The sequence below is a fragment of the Anomaloglossus baeobatrachus genome, chromosome 5, assembly GCF_048569485.1.
Source record: "Anomaloglossus baeobatrachus isolate aAnoBae1 chromosome 5, aAnoBae1.hap1, whole genome shotgun sequence".
NCBI classification, from domain to species: Eukaryota; Metazoa; Chordata; class Amphibia; order Anura; family Aromobatidae; genus Anomaloglossus; species Anomaloglossus baeobatrachus.
Genome location: NC_134357.1, coordinates 579547263 through 579569591, shown reverse-complemented (window position 1 = coordinate 579569591; position 22329 = coordinate 579547263).

Here is a 22329-nt window from a genome sequence, read left to right as displayed (position 1 = left end):
TGCGTCACGGGCAAATCGCTGCCCGTGGCGCACAACATCGCTAACACCTGTCACACGCACTTACCTACCTAATGACGTCGCTGTTGTCTGTGAACCACCTCCTTTCTAAGGGGGCGGTTCGTGCGGCGTCACAGCGACGTCACACGGCAGCCGTCCAATAGCAGAGGAGGGGCAGAGATTAGCGGCTGGAACATGCCGCCCACCTCCTTCCTTCCTCATTGCCGGTGGACGGAGGTAAGGAGATGTTCGTCGCTCCTGCTGTGTCACACATAGCGATGTGTGATGCCGCAGGAACGACGAACAACATCGTTACTCACCAGACGATATTTGGTGTTTGGACGACCTCTCCAATACCAACAATTTTTACCACTTTTGCGATCGTTGAAGGTCGCTCGTATGTGTCACACACTGCGATGTCGCTAACGACGCCGGATGTGCGTCACAAACACCGTGACCCTGACAATAAATCGTTAGCGATGTCGCAGCGTGTAAAGTACCCCTAACTGCGTGCTTTTGTCATTTTAATGAGGCACAAGAGGGGTATTTGTTTCATGTGTAGTGTTTCTTCTATTTAAGGTGGTTTTATTATTTTTCCAAACCCCAGGCATTTCCTTTAAGTTGTTCAGTACCACTTATGTTAATGTAGTACTCTTTAGTTATCTATATAACTTATTAGGAGGTAGAGCAGGTATTCAGAAGATAAAGGTATGCTCCGGTTCCTCACAGGTAAGGAGCCTCCTGTAGATAAGAGGATTTCTTCAGTTGTCGCAATCAGAACAGCCTCCACTGAGGATCGTATAAGTACAGCACCACAGCTCCACTGCCATGTTACAGCAGCAGGTATAGTGTGTGAGGAGTAAACATGGCAACCTCAGCACAGCAGCCCGGCCTCTTCCTCACACCCTGGATGCTGTTAAGTCACAAATTCCTTAATGACAATTTATTAGGAGCTTCTTATTCTTTTGGTGTGAAATTAATAAAACTTTTATGTGCTTGAGCTTGGTGACCGAGTGATTTATTTGGTGTTACAGCCCTCACATACTTTGTGATGACAGGAGTCCAGGGATATCAGCGGAGCTGCAGCTTCCCTCACTGTCTGGAAAGATGATTGATATCTAATCTTTTCCTTATCAGAAACAGTTGGTTTTAGGGTCTTCAGATCCCCCAACAGTGAATCATAGATTAGCAGTAGTGAAATTCTCTTATAAGGTCCCTGAGGACCAATTCATTGGGGGGATCACTATTCTTCAGTGCTTTCGCTTTCAGGGCACTCCCAGGCCTAGAATTGTGTCACAGACCTGCCGGGAATAACTCCCTATATCTTTCTTATCTACCTCAGGAAATTGATGAGGCTAGTCTCTAAATGATCACAGGATATTCCTATGTCTGATGAAAAAGGATATGATCAGTGTTTTCTTCTTTGGGTAGATTTATTTGTCGCTTGAACTTACTGACTCATAGAGCTCGTTCACCTAGCGTCCATCTTGAACGGCCGCAGGCTACGCCCCATTCAGGATTTTGCTATATGAAGTAAAGGCAGTGCCATACTGGCACTAGGATGCTGTATCCCAAGCAATGCCCAGGGTTCATTAACCAATGCACCCTGCATTTTAAGCTGTTGGGTCAATCATTTTCTTCAGACCAGTCCAAAGTGGTGTTTCTGATTTCACACCTCGGTGGAGAAGCTGTCTCCTGGGTCTGTACCTTGTGGGGAAAAAATGACCCAATTACTACTGACCTCTTAGAATTGCTGGAGAGTTTTTGAGGAACTGACGCAGGTCATCTCGGCTGCACCCTTTTGAATTAAGATGTAATGATCAGGCACTGGCGGACACCTTTTGGGAAGGTTTTCTCTAAAGAGAACCAATGATGTACTGGCTGGTCTTGATATACCTACTACCCTGGATGATCTTATCTCCTATGCCATACATTCCAGGAATGTTCCAAGGAAGTCTTCTGTGTGAAGAAACCTATCTGTCAGGGCCAGGCGGTCGGGCAGACCCAGGAGGTGGATCCACTGGGCCGAACTCTAAGATGGTGGTAAGGAGTCCGGTAGCTGAAGCACTATGGGCAGCAGAACAGTCCGTGCAAGTGAGTGTAACGGAGAAGTCCCTGGGACCACGGAGTCACAGATGGTAGTCCGGGTGACGTAGCTCAGGTTCGGAAGCCGAGATGATGTCAGGCGGGGTCCGGAACCTTTGGAGCGAGATGACGGGTCACCGCAGGGATCCGAGATGGTACGGACTGTCAGATGGCAGACGGACAGCGTGCGGGGTTCGGGATTCAGCAGGACCGGATGCCGAGGCAGGATCAGCTCTAGAAGAGAGATACGTGAGTATGGCAAGGAGACACAAGGAGACCTGACTCCTAGCTTGGAAAACACGAAGATCAGGCCCCGCCCCCTTGGACAATAAACCCTTATATACCCTGTACCTGTTTAGCCTCATTTCCTGTTAATGGACGCTGGCCCTTTAAGAAAGGGTCAGTGACCGCGCGCGCGCCCTAATGCGCATGCGCGCAGCCCGGGTGCCAGAAGCCAGGGAAGGAAGCTGAGAGGAGGACGCAGGGGAGCCGGCCAGGGCCTGGGAAGCCGTCGGGCGCCGGGATCGGAGGCCAGGGAACCTGGGAAGGACGGGCACCGGAGGCTGGAGAGCGGGGAGCGTGGCAGGTGAGCCGGGGAGCGGGGCTGAGGACCCGGGGAGCGGAGCAGAGGACCCGGGGAGGGAAGCCGAGGACCCGGGGAGCGTGACAGTACCCCCCCCCCACGCCCTCTCCCCGCAACCGGGACATGAAGGCACGGATCAGAGGAGTGCCCACGTTCTCCCTGGGCTCCCAGGACCTATCCTCAGGACCATACCCCTCCCAGTCCACCAGGAAGAACTGTCGGCCTCGAACAGTCTTCATGGCCACGATATCCCTTACCGCATAGATGTCGTCCTCAGCAATAGGAGGAGGAGCCGGACTGGCAGCAGCGGAGAAGGGACCAAGGAAAACCGGCTTGAGCAGAGAGACGTGGAAGGAGTTGGGAATCCGCATCGTGGCCGGAAGCCTCAGTTTGTAGGAGACCTCATTGATCTTGCTGAGGACCTTAAACGGCCCGATGTAGCGAGGACCCAGCTTGTAGGAAGGTATCTTCAATCGGATGTACTGGGAAGCAAGCCAGACCAGGTCACCAGGAGAGAAACACGGAGGGTCCAGACGCCTCTTGTCGGCGTGTTTCTTCATCCGCTGGGAAGCGCGCCCAAGGGACGCCTTGACAGAGTCCCAAATGGTAGCGAAGTCACGGGCTACAGTATCAGCAGCAGGGACATCCGAAGAAGGGGATATAGGCAACGGGACGGAGGGCTGAAGTCCGTAAACGACATGGAAGGGAGATTTGGAGGACGACTCACTGATGTGGTGGTTATGGGAGAATTCAGCCCAAGGCAGAAGCGTGGACCAGTCGTCGTGATGGGCGTTGACATAGTGACGTAAGAAGGAGGTCAAGATTTGATTGACCCTCTCCACTTGGCCATTAGACTGAGGATGGTAAGCAGAAGAAAAGTCCAGAGTCACTCCCAGATGTTTGCAGAGCGCCCTCCAGAAGCGGGAGGTGAACTGAGTTCCCCTGTCGGACACGATGTGGGATGGAAAGCCATGCAAGCGGAAGATGTGATGTATATAGGCTTCCGCGAGTTCCTGAGCAGAGGGCAGTCCGGCCATAGGGACGAAGTGAGCCATTTTGGAGAACCGATCCACCACGACCCATATGACTGTGTGCCCGGAGGATAATGGCAAGTCCGTAATAAAGTCCATCGCTATGTGTTGCCATGGAACTGAGGGTATAGGCAGAGGCAGAAGACGGCCATATGGCAGGTGCTTGGGCGTGTTCCTGGCACAAGAGGAGCAGGCAGAGACAAAAGCAGCGACGTCCGTGCGAAGGGATGGCCACCAGTAATGGCGTACAATCGCACCCCATGTTCTCTTCTGACCTGCATGACCGGCTGTTTTTGAGGCATGACCCCAGTGTAAGACTTTTTGCCTGTCGGTCTCAGAGACATAGGTCTTCCCGGGCGGTATCTGGGCCAGGGTGACAGGAGCCACCGGAATAATCTTGCTAGGAGAGATGATAGGTTGGGTACTCTCTTCCTCCTGCTCCATGGGCATGATAGACCTAGACAGGGCATCAGCGCGTACATTCTTGTCCGCGGGTCGGAAATGGAGCTGGAAATCAAACCTGGCAAAGAATAAGGACCACCTGGCTTGCCGTGGGTTCAGTCGCTGAGCGGACCGAAGGTATTCCAGGTTCTTGTGGTCCGTGTAGATAATCACGGGGTACACTGCTCCTTCCAGGAGGTAGCGCCACTCCTCCAGAGCCAGTTTGACCGCCAATAGTTCTCGGTCACCGATGGTGTAATTACGTTCAGGCGCTGAGAAGCTCTTGGAGAAGAAACCGCAAGTCACCATCTTCCCGGAGGAGGACTTCTGCATGAGCACTGCTCCGGCTCCTGAGGAGGAGGCATCCACCTCCAAGGTGAACTGGCGGTTTAACTCCGGTCGGTGGAGTACAGGAGAGGAGGCAAATGCTCGCTTCAGAGAGCAAAACGCGGCGTCGGCCGCAGGTGACCAGTCCTTTGGATTAGCCTCCTTCTTGGTCAAAGCGGAGAGAGGAGCAGTCAGGGCAGAGAAGTGAGGGATAAACTGGCGGTAGTAGTTGGCGAATCCCAGGAACCGTTGGATTGCCTTCAGTCCAGAAGGGGGAGGCCAGTTGAGAATGGAGGAGACCTTCTTTGGATCCATCTGCAGCCCTGTACCCGAGATGATGTATCCCAGGAAAGGGAGAGAAGACTGCTCAAAGACACACTTCTCATATTTGGCGTAGAGACGATTCTCTCTCAGTCTTTGTAGAACCAGCTGTACGTTCTCTCTGTGGGTCTGGAGGTCCGGAGAGAAGACAAGGATGTCATCCAGATAAACTACTACACAGATGTAGAGGAGGTCCCGGAAAATGTCGTTCACCAATTCTTGGAATACGGCAGGAGCGTTACACAGACCGAAGGGCATTACGCAGTATTCATAGTGCCCATCGCGAGTATTAAACGCGGTCTTCCATTCGTCCCCAGAGCGGATACGAACTAGGTTGTAGGCACCCCGAAGATCCAGTTTGGTGAACACACGGGCTCCTCTGAGCCGGTCGAACAATTCGGGGATGAGCGGCAGGGGGTACTTGTTTTTTATGGTGATCTGATTCAAACCCCGGTAGTCAATGCATGGGCGTAGGTCACCCTCTTTCTTCTTAACGAAGAAGAAGCCTGCTCCCGCAGGAGAGGAGGATCTCCGGATGAATCCCCTTGCCAGGCTTTCTGTGATGTAGGTAGACATGGCCCTGGTTTCGGCTGGAGACAACGGATATATCCGTCCTCGAGGTGGTGTTGTTCCTGGGAGCAGGTCGATGGCGCAATCGTAGGGACGGTGTGGCGGAAGTACCTCAGACTCCTTCTTGTCAAAAACGTCTGCGAAGGACCAATAGGCCGAGGGCAGTTCCGGTAGGTTCTTTGGAACCGGAGGTCGTCGGATGGGTTGTATGGACTTCAGACACCTCTCATGACAGGCAGAGCCCCATCGGGTGATTTCGCCAGTACCCCAGCTGACTGATGGTTCGTGTGTCCGCAACCAGGGGAGGCCCAGCAGGATTTGATGGGACATGTGTGGAAGGACGTAGAGAGCGATGTTCTCGGTGTGCAGGGCACCGATACGCAGTTCGACCGGCCTGGTGACCCAGGAGATGGTATCAGCGAGGGGTCTCCCATCCACAGAGGCAATCACTAGGGGCTTATCGAGTAGAGTAACAGGCAGCTGGTACTTGTCCACCGTGGCCTGCTGGATGAAATTGCCTGCTGCTCCAGAGTCGAGGTATGCCTCAGCCGTGAAGCGCGTCTCTCCCGCTGACACATGCACGGTCCACATAACCGGGTCTGAGAGAGTCCCAGCACCTAGGGTGGCCTCTCCTACCAACCCTAGGCTTTGGAGTTTCCCGGCCTTTCCGGACAGGAGCGTAGAAGATGTGTGCCCTCTCCGCAGTAAAAGCAGAGACCCTTGGCGAGCCGCTCTGCTCGACGTTGGTCAGACCGCCGTACTCGGTCAATCTGCATGGGCTCGTGGACGGGAATCCCAGCTGTTGATGATTGAGGTACGGAGGGCTTCTGTGGAGGAGAGGAATGCCGTACCGGACGTCTCTCACGAGATAGCTCTTTGGAGCGCTCCTGAAAACGAATGTCCACTCGAGTTGCTAGGGCAATCAGGGCATCTAGGGTGGAGGGCACGTCACGACCCGCCAACTCGTCTTTGATGCGACTCGAGAGTCCTTCCCAGAAGGCGGCTGTTAGGGCCTCATTATTCCACCCGAGTTCTGAAGCCAAAGTGCGGAAACGGATGGCGTATTGGCCCACCGTCAGTGTTCCTTGACGTAAGCGGAGAAGGGATGAAGCAGACGCAGAGGCGCGTCCCGGCTCGTCGAAGGTGCTGCGAAAGGCCTGCAGGAACTCTTGAAGATCCTTTGTCATAGGGTCCTCCTTCTCCCACAAGGGGTTCATCCACGCCAGTGCCTCGCCCTCCAGGTGAGACATGATGAAGGCGACCTTGGCTTGGTCGGAGGCAAACAAATGTGGCAGCTGCGTGAAATGAAGGGAGCATTGGTTTATGAAGCCTCTGCAGGTCTTGGGATCTCCGGCATAACGAGGTGGTGAAGCCAAACGGAGTCGGGAAGCATCCGAAGAGGCTGCCACGGGTGCGGGAGCCGTGGATTGACTAGTGGAGGCCCGGAATGTTGAGGGCGTAACTGCCGCTTGTAACGTGTACAGGCGGGTGTCCACGGAAGTCATAAAGTTCAGCATGCGGGTCTGGACTTCACGCTGGCGTTGGAGTTCCTCTTGCAAGGCCGCTAGTGCTGCAGCGGGATCCATGGCCTGATCTTACTGTCAGGGCCAGGCGGTCGGGCAGACCCAGGAGGTGGATCCACTGGGCCGAACTCTAAGATGGTGGTAAGGAGTCCGGTAGCTGAAGCACTATGGGCAGCAGAACAGTCCGTGCAAGTGAGTGTAACGGAGAAGTCCCTGGGACCACGGAGTCACAGATGGTAGTCCGGGTGACGTAGCTCAGGTTCGGAAGCCGAGATGATGTCAGGCGGGGTCCGGAACCTTTGGAGCGAGATGACGGGTCACCGCAGGGATCCGAGATGGTACGGACTGTCAGATGGCAGACGGACAGCGTGCGGGGTTCGGGATTCAGCAGGACCGGATGCCGAGGCAGGATCAGCTCTAGAAGAGAGATACGTGAGTATGGCAAGGAGACACAAGGAGACCTGACTCCTAGCTTGGAAAACACGAAGATCAGGCCCCGCCCCCTTGGACAATAAACCCTTATATACCCTGTACCTGTTTAGCCTCATTTCCTGTTAATGGACGCTGGCCCTTTAAGAAAGGGTCAGTGACCGCGCGCGCGCCCTAATGCGCATGCGCGCAGCCCGGGTGCCAGAAGCCAGGGAAGGAAGCTGAGAGGAGGACGCAGGGGAGCCGGCCAGGGCCTGGGAAGCCGTCGGGCGCCGGGATCGGAGGCCAGGGAACCTGGGAAGGACGGGCACCGGAGGCTGGAGAGCGGGGAGCGTGGCAGGTGAGCCGGGGAGCGGGGCTGAGGACCCGGGGAGCGGAGCAGAGGACCCGGGGAGGGAAGCCGAGGACCCGGGGAGCGTGACACTATCCGCCTGGCTCCATCCTTCCAAAGGCCATTTGATTCCCAGGTTACTGTTTTCGCTCCTGTTCCTGAGCCTACAAAAGTAAATCAGAATACAAAACATCTGATCTACAATGTGAAAATTTCCAAATCATGGTCCTGTGTTTAGCAGCAGAGCACCTTGTCCAAACCTGTCCTTTGAAGCCGGAACCCTATTACCTGGAATTGGAAGGAGGGATTACCCTCGGCAAAAGCAAGCCTTCTTCCTATTGCTCGTTCCAGTCCATGTCTGCATCGTTTGGAGACGTTCAGCTCCTTTAGACGGCTCATCTGGACGCCAGTTCTATTGGGAATTTTGTTCAGCGAGCTGTGGTGGAGCGTTAGCAGATACCAATTCGACACCTTCTGAAGGCCTTGTTGGTGTCATGCGTGGATGGAATGATCCTGTCCAAACCCAGATGCTTATTCCTGAGCAAGTGGAATTATGTATGGGAGAAAAACATTCGGAGAAGATCCACTTTCTTGTGCTTCCAAGCTTGTCTTTTTTCTAGGTCTGCCTAGCTCCATGCTCTTGAGTCTGTTCTTCCAAATTACGATCCTTATCCATTTAGTTTAACATTGCAATGGCCTTCTGTTCAGAGAAGAATCCTTCAGATCCATTAAACATTGTAAATATATTAGTAGAGTAATTATGACCTGAAAGATTTCTATCCTTATGAAAAAAAACCCAGGGACAAAATTTGGGCCCCTGGCCAGGACATTAATCTGCTCAATTGATAAAACTGTGGGTGTCAAAACCAAAATATTACGTCACGTCAAAGCCTACAGATGCTCAGTGTGCAGCATAACAAAAAGGTAACAACGGAAATGGTAAAAAAGGAAGGCCCTGATGATGAGGAGAGGGGACCTCCTGCAACTCGCATGAGTCTGTACCCTATGCACCCTAACATCTATATACGGGTCCTCCCCCACCTGACGTCATCATGTGCCTAGCCCTTCGCTCACCCTGATCTCACCATGGCTAGTGAGAGGGCCGATGAAAACAGTAGTCTCACCACTGCACTAATACAACACAAGGTAAAGGAGACAAAGGGAAAATAGACACAAAAAGGAAAAACACTTCAAACTCTTCCAATGCAGCTAAACATCACAGCTGCAATAGTCAGAACTCCTCAGCTTCATCCAGAAACAGACTCCTTCCATAAAGGTCAGCATAAAATGAGAAGCTATAACTGGTGTCAGATGGTAAGATGCATGAATTTTTCTAACAAAGGGGAGTGGTCACAAAAGAGATGAACCTGAGATTAAGGCTACAAAGGACCGCCAGAATGGAAAGAGTCCTTAACTCCTACAGCACTAAAAAAAAAGTAGATTCACTCAAATCAAGTTGTACACCTATGAACAACCGGTGCTGTGACCTTCTGATCCCAGACTCACCAGAGGTCTCCCCAGAGCGGGACACACTCATGACACATTATCCATAAATTCATTCATATTCAAGTTCATTTTTTCTTGTTCCGTATTGGAGATCTTCTCATATCCTTCTTATTGTTTCTCCTTCCTCCTCTTCATTTTCTGATTCTGAAATTCTCTGAATGATGTATTAGAATGAACATTTTCTCTTTGATAATCAATTACATTTATCAGGATTACAGTCTGAAGATTCCAGATCTGTAGATCTTTGCAGCGTCCGTGCAATAGTTATTGTGAGGGATTTTCTATAAGATTTACAGAACTTTTGTGAAAGAAGGTGTTTGCCCGACATTGCGCTATGAGCCAAATGTCTATCATGGTGCAGAGAAAGGCGGCAATCGCTCTCCCCCTAGAAGTGGACTCCTGGGACAAACAGGGGACAAATGTGGAGTGGGAAAATGTGTGATCAGAGTTGGACAGAAATAAACTCCATTTTAGTATAGGTTATTACTTATGTTGTGATCTGATCTGAAAGAACAGGAATTGTGAGCACTTTGGGAATGTCACAGAATGGATTGATAAAGGTGTAACTAGATTGTGCCCATTATTAGAGGAATGTGATATGTACATTGTGTAATGTTCAGCAGAGATTTGGGTAACAGAAGAATGACTTTCACTATCTGCAATTATTATTTTACTTGATAAAGGATAAAAATAAATGGTATTCACTGATAAAGGGGAGAAGAGATCAATACAAAACTAATCAATAGATGTAAGGGGAAGGGAAATTCAGAGTTGTCACAATTTTATGGATCATTGTTGGATATTTGGCTGACCACATCCACTTGTTACACGCCTGTCCCGTGTCTGGGATCTGCTCCTTCCCCCGCTCTGCTAAACTTTCCTGTGCTCCATGTTGGGCTTTGTAAGTAGCCGGACACGCTCCATGTGCTGAGCTTAACTGGCCTATATAAGGCTACCAAGATACACCTGTGTCCTGGTATTAGGACTATTAGTCTGTGCACAGCGACCTGTCTGCAGTCTCCAGAACATCTCCAGACTATCTGTGGCCTCCAGCACCTCAGCTACCAATCTGCCTGTGGCTTCCAGTATGTCTGCCCCTGTCTGAGGTCTCCAGGACGTCTGTGGCTTCCAATACCTCAGTTACCTGTCTGCCTGTGGGTGTCAGTACCTCTGCAGCCTGTCTGCAGTCTCCAGGACTTCTGCTGTATGCCTGTGACTGGTAGTGCCTCTGCTACTCGTCCCAGGTCTTCCAGGATATCTGCTCCATGTCCGTCCACGGCTTTCAGTCTCCTGTCTCCCTACAGCCTCCATTACCTCACTTTGTCACCCCTGACAGAAAATCAAGACCATGGTTCCCAATACCTCAGTTACCTGTCTGCCTGTGGGTGTCAGTACCTCTGCTGCCTGTCTGCAGTCTTCAGGTCTTCTACTGTGTGTACACACCGCTCCGTACACCTCGTACACACGCGGCTCTGCTCCATACACCTCGTACACTCGCGGCTCTGCTCCATACACCTCGTACACACACGGCTCCGCTCCGTACACCTCATACACACACGGCTCCGCTCCGTACACCTCGTACACACATGGCTCTGCTCCGTACACCTCGTACACACACGGCTCTGCTCCGTACACCTCGTACACACACGGCTCTGCTCCGTACACCTCGTACACACACGGCTCCGCTCCGTACACCTCATACACACACGGCTCCGCTCCGTACACCTCGTACACACACGGCTCCGCTCCGTACACCTCGTACACACACGGCTCTGCTCCGTACACCTCGTACACACACGGCTCCGCTCCGTACACCTCATACACACACGGCTCCGCTCCGTACACCTCGTACACACACAGCTCTGCTACATCCACACTGTAAAGCCCTCCTGACCCCACACATAAACTTCCCCTCATCCAGCACCATGACAACCAGCACAGCAGAGTCCTGCATACACTGAGGAGCTGATCATGTGACCCCTGACTCCTCCCCTCCATGTGACGTCATCACAGGTCCTGTAAGCAGTACAGAGCAGCCATATCTCTAGTGTGCGGCTCTGCAGGTGGAGGTAGGTGCAGGGTATTATATATCTAGTGTGCGGCTCTGCAGGTGGAGGTAGGTGCAGGGTCTCTATTATTTTGGGGTCATCATCATTATCATTAACCCCTTCATGTCCAGTTCCAGACCAGTTTACTCCGGTTCTTGATCAGGCACATTTTCATATTAGAAAGGGGGGAGCCAGCACTGCTTGATCAGACATGTCAGATGGGAGATAAATCCCCTCCCCCGGTCCCCCCGTCTGGCCAAAGTGCCCCCCATTTCGCCTCCTCATACTGATCATCTAAGATGGTGGCCGCACGCTGCATTCATCCTCCTCCTCTGATTTCTGTCACATGTGACATGTCAGATCTGACAGAAACGTCCTCCCCAGGTCCAGCTAAGTCACCCTCTGTCACTCCCTGGTCCTCCCCCGGTCTCCTGATACCAGCTGCTGCTCCGTCCTCGCGATCCCTACTCATCCTCTGAAAACTATCGGCCACATGCGCAGAGCGGTTCTAACCCCAGGGCTTGAGGAGACATTACACAGCTGGTATCAACCCCATTTATTACCCTGTTTGCCACCGCACCAGGGCAACGGGATGAGCCAGAGTGAAGTGCCAGGATTGGTACATCTCATGGATGCACCACTGCTGGGACGGCTGCAGCCTGCTATTTTTAGGCTGAGAAGGGCCAAATAACCATGGCCCTTCCCACCCTGAGAATACCAGACGCCAGCTGTCAGCTTCACCTTAGCTGGTGATCCAATTTGGGGGAACCCATGTTTTTTTATTTTTTATTATTTATCAATAATTTTAAAAAAACAGCGTGGGGTGCCCTCTGTTTTGGATTACCAGCCAAGGTGAAGCTGCCAACTGTAATCTGCAGGCTTCAGCCATCTGCTTTACCCTAGCTGGCTATCAAAAATGGGGGGAACGCACATAGGTTTTTTTAATTATTTTTTTTTTGCCTAAATATAAGGTAAACACCCTTCACTGCCACATGAAAGCCGCTAAAGGGTGCCAGCTTAGATTATGCTGGGGGCTGGGACATTATATATGTGTTAGCCTAAAAAGCTAGGATGGATGGATAGACAATGTGTCCACGATCAGTGTTTGCAGCGTTTTGGACACAGAATCTTTTCACTGCGTCCAAAATGCTGCGCTGTGCAGAACTAGCGCATTGGAAGGATTTTTGGAAATCTCCTGCCCACTCTGCTTGTTTCTTTCCTTAGCATAAACTGACCTGCAGCGCGGCTTCCTGAGCCTCAGGATGTCAATTTATGCTGTGGAGACGAAAGTTTCGTCCAAAGGGAAAATAGAGCTAAAGTCCTCAGCAGCCTGAACCTGGATCGTGGGCCCGGGCAGCTGCGTTCTCCAGTGGACAATACTCGCATCTCTGCACGAAAGCTGACATTGCGTCTAGACACAGTGTCACCTGGTCGTGGGCACATACCTAAAAGTGAGAAATTTGGCACTACAGCAACATTTTTGTGAAGTACCTGTGGGTTCAAAATGCTCACTATACCCCCGAATGAAATCCTTGAGGGTCTAGTTTTCAAAATGGGGTCACTTGTGGGGGTTTCTGCTGTATAGGTACCTTAGGGGTCCTGAAAATGCAACATGGTGCCCGCAATTTTTTTAAATTTTTCCAAACTTCACATGGTGCTCCTTCTGTTATGAGCCCTCCTGTTTGTCCAAACAGAGGTTTTTAGCCACATGTGGGGTATCACTGCACTCATAAGAAATTGGGTAACAAACTGTGGGTCCACATTTTGGTGTTGCAGCTTGAAAAAGTGAGAAATTTGGTGCTAAAGCAACATTTTTGTGGAAAAAAAAAAGGAAAATTTTCATTATGACGACCTAACTTTATTAAATTCTATAAAGTACCTGTGGGTTCAAAATGCTCAATATATCCCTGGGTAAAATCTTTGAGGTATCTGTGTACTCAGGAAAAACTGCACAATGAATTGTATGGTGCATTTATTACTGTTACCCTTGTGAAAAAAGAGCTTTGATGTCACTTTGATGCCCATTTTATACCAGTTTGAAACTTTTTTTTGCTGCTTTTAAGTGTATTCACATCAGGGCTCCGCACTGTATTGTATTTTCATTATTGTGATTTTTTTAATGTTTGTTCTTAAACCTGTAAAAAAAAACCCCAAAAAATAAAAACCTAAAAAAAAAAATAAACCAACTTCAGCCTCGAATAAGAAACTGGATGAATAAGAAACCAACTTCAGCATTGTGTCTGATGTCGAGCGATACCAGTTTGAAAATAAGGGAAATGTCTGTTATTACCACATACCACATTACCATATACCCTGCCCCCCGCACTGACTGACAACCGCTCAGCATTGGAACCTGCTGTCAGTCAGTGCCGAGAGTGCGGTATACTGAGCAGTGACTAAAATTGCATCGTTGCCACCCCTATGACTGAAAGCTGGACGCCGTCTCAATATATGTCTATGATCACATTTACATATTTCATAGCTATTTAGTAACACTTCTTATATTGTATATATGGCTGTTTTTTACCTGGTCGGGTCCAATAGCAGAGATTTGTATTTTCCTATATGTCACACATTTGGAAGGTGGCGGGGAGGTCTGTTCAGTATTTATTTTCATCTTCCTTCCCTTGTAACTGGGGCTGATATAATGTCTCAGCGGTGACCATATCCTTTGTATATAGGGGAGGAAGCACCATCTGCTCTCTCTACCCTGTTTCCTCGAAAATAAGACGTACCCTGAAAATAAGCCCTAGTAGCATTTTTGGGGGCTTTATTTAAGTATACTTAAAATATATGTGGGGCCCCGAGGTTCGGTGTCGGTGCAGCGGTGCATTACCTTCAGGGACTCCACGCGGCTGGATCTTGTCACCGGTAGGAAATCCTCTATTTTGATTGTCGTGACGCCACTCTCAGAATTGCGGTCAGTGGAGACCGCCACTGCAGGTTAGGGGTGCCTGGGGCTGATAGTAGGTGCAGTCAGTTGTAATAGCCTCCTGAGAGTGAGGCATGCCCCAGGGTCCCGTGTAGGTGTGTGGAACTACAAGTCGCAGAATGACTCACACGCACAAGCAGGATGTCTTTCAGGGGTTTTACTCACTGATCGTGGCAGGGTGAGTAACCCGGGCGTAGCTGGGATGAACCAGGCTGGAACCAGGTGTCCTTCTGGCTGACTGGTGAGGGTGGCTACCAACTCGCCTTCCTTAGCCCGTTGTGTTTTGGGGTAACCCCTGCTTGAAGCCCTGCTGGGGTCGCCCAGGGAAGTTGCTGGTGCCTCTCTCCCCTTCTTTTTGGCCCGTTTGCTTGTAGCCTGGACCAGGTCACTCCGGCTGCTTGCCTCCTGTGAGCTATGGGCCCTCACTTTGGCTACGTGGCTGCGGACTCTGTGGTGATGTCTTGGGGGTGTAAAGTGCCCCCTCATGCAGGTTTGGCAAAGGACAGGTGGATCTATCCCTGCACTGGGACCTGTTACCCGTTTGGGCCTGGTATCTCCCTGACAGTCTCCTTACTCTCCACTCCGTTGCTCTCTCTTTAGTCGTGGGTGGATTTCGGGCAGCACTCCCAGGTGACCGATCTCCCCCGTCGGTAGTCACTGCGCGTACGTTGTCAGAATTGTGTAGAGCTACAGGGTCTGCTTCTGCCCTCCCTGAACTTCACCACTCAACTGTCTTCGGCTCACTCTTCCCTCCTCTCCTGTTCTTGCCTACGTCACCTAGCAACCAGGCTCTCTACCACACCCCTCGAGTGGAGATGGAGGCTTCGCCCCCTCCTGGGATCCCCAGGGGTCCTCTCAAAGGTAAATGTGTGAGACCTGATCACTATGCGCCTGTGTAGTCACACACCTCGGTCAGCCTTCTGGATTACCTGTTTTGTACTGTCCCCAGCATGGGTGCAGTACTCAGTGGTGCCTGACCAAGTCAGGGGCGCCACATTCCCCCTTAGTTATCACCAGCACGTCCTCGGGCTGCAAGACAACATTTTAATATGCATAAAACAGTAAAACATGGTAAAACGTTTTAAAACCATCAGGTACCATACATCACCACCCTCCACCCACAAGTCCGTTAACCCACCCTAAACCCCCAGGAGGTAGGTCACCGGTTTCTTTTGGTAACCAGGTCTGGGCCATCAGCTTCCCCAGACCTTTCTTCCCATCTGCCTCTCCCGTTGGCCGCGCCTTCAGCCACTTCTGGCAGGATGTAGAGGCGGCTTTCATGGTCTGGTGGTTTCAGGGTATACCTGGCCTGGTGGAGCCGCGCCTTCAGCCTCTTCTGGCAGGATGCAGAGGCGGCCTCCACAGTTGGTGCTGACCAGGTACCCTCTTTGTGGTGGAGAGCCAGGCCCCATAAACAGGCGTGCTCCCTGGTAGTGGTTGTACCTCTGGGGTAACTATAAACACTGCGAGAGTTTGTGGCTATAGACAGTTCATAGCCTATGGTCCATACGCGAGGTGCAAAAGGATTTTCTCACATCCGTTCATGTGGGCACATTTCTTAAACTTTTCTATAACGTTGCAAACTTCAAACTTTAACTTGCTGTACTTTCGTATTTAACTTTACTTTTGTTTACCAGGGCTCTTGCCTATTGGGCTTTGGCACCTGTCGTCATCATCTGTTGTAGAGATAGCAGGATCTCTGTAGGGGTTCCTGGTACATGGTATGACATCCAGTGCGTACCATCCTCTTTCTCCTTGATGTTTTGTGAACTCGACCAAATCTCCCTTCCGTAGGTCTCTTCCTGGGTGTCCTCTGGGCAAATGGGCTCTAACGTCTCTCCTGCTTACAAATATGCCCTCCTTTACACCAGATGCTACTATAAAGCCATATCCAGACCTTAGACTGAAGTCTTCTACAACTCCTCGACAGAGTGGGCCTCTGACCTGCGATTTGGCCCTTCTCAAGGACCGCTTTTCCTCTAAGTCTCTGGCCGTGACCTCGTCCTTCTCCTCGGGAGACTGCTGTGCAGGTGGATCCCTTGTCCTGCTGCGGCGCCGTGTCCTGCGGGCTGGGTCCTGCCTGACTGCCACCTCACCGCTTGCAGGCTCCCAGGTGAGGTATCTGGACAAATCTTCCTCAGCGGAGGATGTCGGGCCCTCTTCATCCCAGCGGGAGTACGGCAGCATCTCTGGCTCTTGGACTGGTGCTGCATCCACTGCTGATGGCTCTGGGGTCAGCTTCTCAGCTTCCTGGCCTCCCCTCCCCCTTAGTTCTTCTGGGCACTCCTCTTGTGGCAGCGCTAGGGATGGATTTTCATCAGCAGGCCAGGGCGGGGGACCCTTTGGCATGAATGTTGCAGGAGTCTTCCTGTGAGTATGCGGAGGGAGCAGATACCGGTCCACCATCTCCTTTGGGAAGTGGGCCTCTAGATCAGCCTTCAGCTTCCAGTATTCGGGGTCCTCCCCCAGCAGGGACTTCCTAGCAGGGATTTCCTTGGGCTGGGGAGCGGTGTCTGCTCTGACCTGGCAGGCCGGGGTAAATAATTGTACAGTCTTGTCTTGGCGGGCCGAGCCTGGCGTGGCAGCGGCCTGGTCTTGGCGGGCCGAGCAAGGCATCGCTGCAGCGGCCTGGATTGGCGTCGCAGCTGCGATGGGATCTGTGCGGGCCGGGCTGGGCGCTTCTGCGGCCTGGATTGGCGTCGCAGCTGCGATGGGATCTGTGCGGGCCGGGCTGGGCGCTTCTGCGGCCTGGATTGGCGTCGCAGCTGCGATGGGATCTGTGCGGGCCGGGCTGGGCGCTTCTGCGGCCTGGATTGGCGTCGCAGCTGCGATGGGATCTGTGCGGGCCGGGCTGGGCGCTTCTGCGGCCTGATTCAGCGTTGCCGCGCCGGGCGCCTCTTCAGGGACCGCGGGCGTGGCAGCAGGAGTCGGGGCACTCGCGCTGGCAGGGGCAATATAGGACTCACCCATCAGTGCCACCATCGGGACCTGAGCCGTCCTGTGGGGCACTCGTAGCGCGGCTCTCTCCTCATAGGCCTCAACTGCCTCAGCGATTTCCTGCAGCTCCGCACGTCCTTCTCGGATCTGCTGCACGATCCTCGCTTCCAGTCGGTTACTGAACTGGGCAAGCTCCCAGGACCACCAGGCAGCGGAACCTGGCTCTGGGCTCCTATCTTCAGACGCCATCTTCACCGTGTCGTCGCTGCTCTGCAGATCTCTTCTCAGCAGCAGGCTGCCGGCTCCCTTTCTTTCCCGCCGTCTCTGAACGCCTCTGCTCTCATCACTTGCGAGGCCAGGACCCTTCAGGGGATCTCTGGGTAGCCACACCTCTTCGTGGGCGGTAACTTCTCCCAGCGCGGGCTGCTGTTGTTTTTCAGCGCGCTTTTCATGGTGGCAATATGGCGGCGCTTCCAATTTTCCAAGCGGACCGCCCAGGCACATGGTCACCTGTCTGAACAGGTCTAGTCCTTATCCTGTTCGTGACGCCAGATGTGTGGGGCCCGGAGGTTCGGTGTCGGTGCAGCGGTGCATTACCTTCAGGGACTCCACGCGGCTGGATCTTGTCACCGGTAGGAAATCCTCTATTTTGATTGTCGTGACGCCACTCTCAGAATTGCAGTCAGTGGAGACCGCCACTGCAGGTTAGGGGTGCCTGGGGCTGATAGTAGGTGCAGTCAGTTGTAATAGCCTCCTGAGAGTGAGGCATGCCCCAGGGTCCCGTGTAGGTGTGTGGAACTACAAGTCGCAGAATGACTCACACGCACAAGCAGGATGTCTTTCAGGGGTTTTACTCACTGATCGTGGCAGGGTGAGTAACCCGGGCGTAGCTGGGATGAACCAGGCTGGAACCAGGTGTCCTTCAGGCTGACTGGTGAGGGTGGCTACCAACTCGCCTTCCTTAGCCCGTTGTGTTTTGGGGTAACCCCTGCTTGAAGCCCTGCTGGGGTCGCCCAGGGAAGTTGCTGGTGCCTCTCTCCCCTTCTTTTTGGCCCGTTTGCTTGTAGCCTGGACCAGGTCACTCCGGCTGCTTGCCTCCTGTGAGCTATGGGCCCTCACTTTGGCTACGTGGCTGCGGACTCTGTGGTGATGTCTTGGGGGTGTAAAGTGCCCCCTCATGCAGGTTTGGCAAAGGACAGGTGGATCTATCCCTGCACTGGGACCTGTTACCCGTTTGGGCCTGGTATCTCCCTGACAGTCTCCTTACTCTCCACTCCGTTGCTCTCTCTTTAGTCGTGGGTGGATTTCGGGCAGCACTCCCAGGTGACCGATCTCCCCCGTCGGTAGTCACTGCGCGTACGTTGTCAGAATTGTGTAGAGCTACAGGGTCTGCTTCTGCCCTCCCTGAACTTCACCACTCAACTGTCTTCGGCTCACTCTTCCCTCCTCTCCTGTTCTTGCCTACGTCACCTAGCAACCAGGCTCTCTACCACACCCCTCGAGTGGAGATGGAGGCTTCGCCCCCTCCTGGGATCCCCAGGGGTCCTCTCAAAGGTAAATGTGTGAGACCTGATCACTATGCGCCTGTGTAGTCACACACCTCGGTCAGCCTTCTGGATTACCTGTATTGTACTGTCCCCAGCATGGGTGCAGTACTCAGTGGTGCCTGACCAAGTCAGGGGCGCCACAATAAGCCAAAGAGAAAAAAAGTATTTATCCGGCTCACCTGCTCACATGGAGACCACTGTGCTTTGGACCGTGCACGGAAGGAAAAAAGTCGTCAAACCTTTGCACATAGCATTCAGAGAGGAGGTTTCCAGCAATCCAATCCAAAGCGATTTTTACTTAAAAATACTAATTCTTTATTTTAAATACATGTTAATGTCCATACTAGGGTTGAAAGGAGCCCAGGGGTTCTTTCGACCCTAGTATGGACTTTTTTAACATGTATTTAAAATAAAGAATTATTATTTTTAAGTAAAAATCGCTTTGGATTGGATTGCTGGAAACCTCCTCTCTGAGCGTTAAAATATAAGCCGTATTGCAAAAATACACCTTGGTTGTGGTTCCATAATGAATTGTCCAAACATCTAAAACAGTTAAAGAATACAGCAGGAGTTTTATCAAAGAAAGCGGACACCCACAAAAGAAAGCAAATATCCGCCTCAAAAAAAATTGCACTCACCAGACCCCAAACAATTACAGTTGCCAACTACCGTTGATGCATAGCCTCTCACACGGAGATCTGTGTCACTGTCAGGTCCCTCACATTCCCGCTGCATTGCACCGCAGAGCTGTGTATACAGTGACAGAGAAGGCAGAGGCAGTAATAAACCGTCTGTGCCTTATGTAGATATGGATGGATTTCCTCTCCGTTGATACATGATTGTGTGTAGCTGCGCGGCTCTTTTATTTTTCCACCCACATTGCCGTTTAAGGCTATGTGCACACGTTGCGTTTTTTTCACACTGCATTTTTGGCCGCGATTTGGTGCGTTTTTGGCTGCATTTTGCTGCGTTTTTGATCTCTGCGTTTTTCAGCGTTTTTCCAATGCATTGCATGGGGGGAAACGCAGAAAAACGCAGGAAAGAATTGACATGTCCATTTTTTTTAAGCTCAAAAACGAAGCTTAAAAAAAAAGTTGTGTGCGGACAGCAAAAATGAAAACTCATAGACTTTGCTGGGGAATCAAAGTCATGCAGTTTTAAGGCCAAAAACGCACCAGAAAAACGTGCAAAAACACCGTGAAAAACGCAGTGTGCACATAGCCTAAAGGATCGTTGGTTTTTTTTTTGTTTTTTTTTTTTTTTAAATGACTCATAGGTTTTAATTTTACCATAAAATCTACTGGAAATTAAGTAAAAATTCAAAGTGCGGTGAAAAAAAATTTCCATCATTGTTTTTACTCCGTTCACGATGTGCTGAAAGTGAGCGGTCAGCGTGATTCTCCAGGTCAGTGTGATTACGGCAATATCAGACATTTATTATCTAAGTGGTGACTAGAGATGAGCGGACCCGTGGACGTTCGGCTTCTGCTGGTCCAGCTGAACATTTGTAAAGATCGGTTCTGGACTTGGACGTGACCTGAAGTTTATTTGAAGTCACTGATTGGCAGTTCGGGTCTCCGCCCACATGCAGCCATAAACAGATCACTTCCGGGGGAGGGCGGGATTTTTCAGGTTTACTTTTTGGTGCACAATACATCTGATCACACGAGAGCGGTTTCCATACGTAAAGCTCCCGAACTCCAAACCTGAACTTTACTATCTTGGAGAAGTCTGAGTTTGTACCGAAAACCGAACTCCAGGTTCACTCATCTCTAGTAGTGAATAAACATCAGACTTTTAAAAAAATAAATAAATAAATAAATAAAATCGGTTTGTATCTCCATTTTCCGACATCAGAGCTGAGTGAGGACTTGTTTTTTGTTTGATGAGCCGACGTTTTCATTGATGCCATTTTAGGTGCAATACTTTTATAGGTTGGTTTTGCAACTTCATTTCATGTTGAAATTTTTTTTTTTTCTGCCCAAATGACATTATTATCTCCATTAATTTTCCATATCGGCTCATCTCCTTCTCATTCAGGTCCTTACAATATCAGATCCTCTCAGCGGAAATCTTCTATAGAAGAGAATTCTCCTGATTGCCCCGTGAAGGATGGATATGGACAGGGACAAGATGGCGGAGAGGATATTACACCTCACCCTAGAGATCCTCTTCCGGCTTACTGGAGAGGTGAGAGATTCTGATGACGTCACATTACATCATTCTTATCTATGGGAATAACAGATGGACAGAACTGGAGAGGTGAGGACTCTGGAAATGTCTGGAGTGAGATTTATTACTGTGTCTCTCCATAACCAGGATTACACAGTAGTGAAGAAGACCTCTAGTGAGCGCTGTCAGGCCCCTGTGTCTGAGGGATGGGGAAGACCCCTGAGCCCAATCACGGGGCCTCCACCTCACCCCCCGATACATGAGGACATCAATGACCAGAAGATCCTAGAACTCACCTACAAGATGATTGAGCTGCTGACTGGAGAGGTGACACTGCTGGGAATGCTGGGACATTATACAGTAACGCTATGAAGGGATCGGGGGTGACGGTATCATTGTATGTGTCAGGTTCCTATAAGGTGTCAGGACGTCACCGTCTATTTCTCCATGGAGGAGTGGGAGTATTTAGAAGGACACAAAGATCTGTACAAGGACGTCATGATGGAGGTTCCCCAGCCACTCACATCACCAGGTAATAGACAGGACTAAATACACACGGCCTATAATTATCTGTATGTAAGGAATGAATTCAGCCCCTGTATGTGTCTCCTCCAGCTCTATCCAGTAAGAGGACAATACCAGAGAGATGTCCCCGTCCTCTTCTCCCACAGAACTGTAAACAAGAAGATCCCGAAGTTCCTCAGGATCATCAGGTAGATGGAGAGAAGGTGTTATGAAAGCTCCCTATGATGTGTAGACGGCTGTTAAGATCTTGTGCTCAGTCTTGTTTTATCCTCTCCGGGGCTGGTGGTGAAGGTCGCCGCTGGGATGGTGTCGCTCATCACAGGCAGAGTGGGGTTACCTCAGGGAGGATGACTGAAGACGGACGGGGGTGGTGGTGGTCCCCATTGGCGCTGCAGCGCTGGGTGCCGGAAAAGAAGAGGCAGAGACAGGGGCTGCGTTTCCAGGTCTTTTACTCACTGGTAGTTCAGGCGCTGCCCCAGAGTACCGTTCTCCGCCACGATGGACTCCAGCCAATACCAATTCTGTGGAAGGTCAGATCTGGTGTATGTCAGTCTGAGCCCTTCCTCCTTTGTTGCGCTAAGTATTGGATCCCCGTGGCGTGAATCACTTGGGGATCCTGGTGTCAGTAAAGTGTCCCATTCTGTATGCTGATAGCGCGATTCCGATGTGGGACTGGTCCAAGACCTCAGCTCTGGATCCTATATGCTATTTGGCTGCAGACTCGGTGGGACAGATTCGGTGACTCTTCTAGTCATTCCTGTGACCCTTGCAGAGTTGGTAGACAACGTGAAGTATATCTGCCCTAGAGTTTTGTACCCCGACAGCGCCGGTCCTGTGGAAACAGCCGCCTGCTTCTCCCCAGTGACCGTGTTTAAACACCTTGGCCCACAGAGCTGCCTCGCGGCACATCCGCTCTGCTCCGTGTCTACAGCTGTTCCCTCCTTTGTAGATGTGTTGTGTGTTCCAAGCTGTTGCCTCCAGCCGCTGCCATCGGCTGGTTCACTACTATCACTAGGTCAACCTT